This window comes from Salvelinus namaycush, chromosome 37, assembly GCF_016432855.1.
Source record: "Salvelinus namaycush isolate Seneca chromosome 37, SaNama_1.0, whole genome shotgun sequence".
In the NCBI taxonomy this organism is placed as follows: domain Eukaryota; kingdom Metazoa; phylum Chordata; class Actinopteri; order Salmoniformes; family Salmonidae; genus Salvelinus; species Salvelinus namaycush.
The window spans coordinates 25,785,431-25,789,615 of record NC_052343.1 but is presented as its reverse complement, the minus strand read 5'-3'; the positions used below and the strand labels follow the sequence as shown (position 1 = coordinate 25,789,615).

The 4,185-nt window shown below is 39.3% G+C and overlaps 1 non-coding gene across 1 annotated transcript; it reads left to right on the top strand.

Annotated features, from left to right (window-relative positions):
* The first annotated feature begins 3,010 nt into the window (after positions 1–3,010).
* On the top strand, positions 3,011–3,063 carry LOC120031716. The gene has a single exon (XR_005473757.1). It is a non-coding gene; the product is annotated as a U7 small nuclear RNA (small nuclear RNA).
* The last annotated feature ends 1,122 nt before the right edge of the window (positions 3,064–4,185 follow it).

Below are 4,185 nucleotides of genomic sequence, written 5' to 3'. Positions count from 1 at the left end.
AACAGCAAAGGACATTGTAAAGATGCTGGAGGAAACAGGTACAAAAGTATCTATATCCACAGTAAAATGAGTCCTATATCGACATAACCTGAAAGGCCGCTCAGCAAGGAAGAAGCCACTGCTCCAAAACCACCATAAAAAAGCCAGACTACGGTTTGCAACTGCACATGGGGACAAAGATTGTACTTTTTGGAGAAATGTCCTCTGGTCTGATGAAACAAAAATGGAACCGTTTGGCCATAATGACCGTCGTTATGTTTGGAGGAAAAAGGGGGAGGCTTGCAAGCCGAAGAACACCATCCCAACCGTGAAGCACGGGGGTGGCAGCATCATGTTGTGGGGGTGCTTTGCTGCAGGAGGGACTGGTGCACTTCACAAAATAGATGGCATCATGAGGCAGGAAACTTATGTGTTTATATTGAGGCAACATCTCAAGACATCAGTCAGGAAGTTAAAGCTTGGTCGCAAATAGGTCTTCCAAATGGACAATGACCCCAAGCATACTTCCAAAGTTGTGGCAAAATGGCTTAAGGACAACAAAGTCAAGGTATTGGAGTGGCCATCACAAAGCCCTGAACTCAATCCCATAAAGAATTTGTGGGCAGAACTGAAAAAGCATATGCAAGCAAGGAGGCCTGACTCAGTTACACCAGCTCTGTCAGGAGGAATGGGTCAAAATGCACCCAACTTATTGTGGGAAGCTTGTGGAAGGCTACCCAAAACGTTTGACCCAAGTTCAACAATTTAAAGGCAATGCTACCAAATACTAATTGAGAGTATGTAAACTTCTGACCCGCTGGGAATGTGATGAAAGAAATAAAAGCTGAAATAAATAATTCTCTCTACTATTATTCTGAAATTTCACATTCTTAAAATAAAGTGGTGATCCTAACTGACCTAAGACAGGGAATTTTTACTAGGATTAAATGTCAGGAATTGTGAAAAACTGAGTTTAAATGTATTTGGCTAAGGTGTATTTAAACTTCCGACTTCAACTGTAGCCTCATTATTGTTTATGTTATTGTGTTACTTTTATTATTTTTTACTTTAGTTTATTTGGTAAATATTTTATTAACTCTTCTTGAACTGCACTGTTGGTTAAGGGTTTGTAAGTAGGCATTTCACGGTAAGGTCTACACTTGTTGTATTCGGTGACAAATAAAGTTTGAGTTGATATGATTTACATTACAACTCATACAAAAATATAATTTATATGAACTAATACAAAGATTAGAAGATATCTTATGTCTTTTTTGTATGTCGTGCATTATATTTGGTCTTAAAACATGACATGAATACTTAAAGGGGTAACACTTCATATTCCCCATGTTTTATGTACTCTTAGAATGAGGTTAGGAGGTCTGCAGACTACATGTCTAACCAGTGTTATGACATGTTATGAAATATTCACAGAGGCTTCAAAGCTCATTGTTGTATAAAAGGGATGTTGTTATACCGTATAGTTTCTATGAACAACCCCATAGAATTTCATCTCAGTGTTGACAGAATAGAATAATTTATGTGTGTGTGTGTGTGTGTGTGTGTGTGTGTGTGTGTGTGTGTGTGTGTGTGTGTGTGTGTGTGTGTGTGTGTGTGTGTGTGTGTGTGTGTGTGTGTGTGTGTGTGTGTGTGTGTGTGTCTCTCCCCCCTCTTCGTGTGAGATGAAAGGAGTAGGTGGGCAGGTGCTAGTGGGTGTCAGTAATTGCTATAACCTGTCTGTTTATGAAACTGGTGTTATGAGTGATACGGTTCCAGCACTGAGCTGGTTCCTTGCTGTTCCTGTGTGGGCTGTTGTCAGGACAACGAGAGGCCAGAGAGAGACTGGATATTCTGTTTCTATTGGAGTCGACTCCGACTCCTGCTATCAGAGTCGTTGGAGTCGACGCTTTCTCGACTGACTCAAATTTGACAAAACTAAAATTAGCTACAGCTGCTATGTCAGTGTGTGCACGTGTCCTAATGAACTGGGTGATTGATAAGCAATGCATATGGAGCCATCTGACAATCTCTACTAAACAAAATACATAAGGCTATTCAGTAGCCTACGCCAGACTGATTTGTTTTTAACGTCTTCAGGATTTTTGGTGTCGACTCTCCCCACATGAAAAAAATACTACAGATTACTATAGAATACTTCAGTACTTACTATATAATTCTATAGTAAACTGTAGTAAACTGTAGTATACTGTAGAATACTATGCTACACACTGTAGTGTCCCTCAATCATGTGGAGTACTTACTATAGAATGTTGTAGAATACTATAGTAAATACTACAGTATTATCTGCCCGAAAACACTGTAGTAAATACTACAGTAATGTCTGTAAAAACACTACAGTCCGAAAAAACACCTTTTGAACTAAAGTAAATACTACAGTTTTAATTTGCATATACCCTGCACATTCCCCTCCCCCATATGAAGTTGTACCACCCATAAGTGAGAAACCTACATGCCAAGTATAGACCATATAATGTGTTCCCTACATGTTATAGAAAAGAGCAAAAGCTCTGAACTCTCCATTCAGACCCCAGTCCTACCTACCTACCTACTGTAACGCTCGTCCTCCTCCTCGTCTGAGGAGGAGCAAGGATCGGACCAAAATGCAGCGTATGGAGAAGACATAATCTCGTTTATTTAAACGAAGACGAAGAACACTTGAACAACTACAAAATAACAAACGACGTGAACAGACCTGAACTTGAGAACAAAACACATGAACGCACGAACAGGACGGAACACACGAACGAAAACAGTCCCATGTGGTACAAACACTGACACAGGAACAATCACCCACAAACAAACAGTGAGAACAGCCTACCTTAATATGGTTCTCAATCAGAGGAAACGTAAAACACCTGCCCCTGATTGAGAACCATATCAGGCTAATTGAAAATGAATCCAACATAGAAACACATAACATATAATGCCCACCCAGCTCACGTCCTGACCAACTAAACAAAGACAAAACAAAGGAAATAAGGTCAGGAACGTGACACCTACAGGTTATGTAAAATGTGTTCTTTTAGTATTTCTCCAGTAGGTTTCCTCAAGGAGAAAGCCTCCAATTCTATGTCAAAGACAATAAAACAAAAACATTACAATAAATACTACAGTATACTACAATCCACAAAAACACTACATTAATTACTATAGTATATACAGTTTTCTTTTACTACGGTATTTATACTACAGTATGCTACTGTAAATGCTACAGTAAAGTCAGCAAAAACATTACAGTGAATACTATAGTATTTATACCATAGTAGACTATAATATTTATACCGTAGTAGACTATAGTATTTAAACCATAGTATACTATAGTATTCATACAATAGTATACTATATATATCTGCATGTATACTGTATTTTATACCATCTATTGCACCTTGCCTATGCCGCTCGGTCGTTACTCATCCATATACTTACATGTACATATTCTCATTCACCCCTTTTAGATGTGTGTGTATTAGGTAGTTGTTGGGGAATTGTTAGATTACTTGTTAGATATTACTGCACTGTCGGAACTAGAAGCACAAGCATTTCGCTACACTCGCGTTAACATCTGCTAACCATGTTTATGTGACAAATTAAATTTGATTTGATTTATAGTATTGAAACCATAGTATATTATAGTGTTTTTTCATGTGGGTCCCACCACACTCTCTTTCCACCGCTTGGCCATTTCAGCCAACAGAGACGCAGACAGAGACTGTTTATGCTAATAACAGAGTCAATTACTATTGGATGGAAAATGCATAATGCGTTCCACCAAAGGTAGGAGTGTATAGTATTACAGAATGAGGAGTAGGAGGTTAGTGTCTATGAAGCCTTGTTTCAACTTTATGTATCCGTGTGATGTTAGAAGCTACTTGGTAAATTACTTTGGTTTAATACTTGGTAAATAAGTTGGTTTATGATTGGACGGAGTGATGCATGGATTCAGCTTAGATTGACATTTCCTGTAATACCTGAAGGGCAAATGGAGGGTGTGCGTGCGTGCGTGCGTGTGTGCCTAAGAGAGAGATGGGGGGCAGGGGGGGGGGGGGGGGGGGGGGTGTAATTAGTTGTTCTCAGTTTGAATGGAGTATGTATAGGGTTACTAATACGTCAGATGTGAATAGTGGAAGGCCTGCTGCTGGGTATTTGTGTTGTCTATGGTTTGGGGCTCAGGTGGAACAGGGGCAA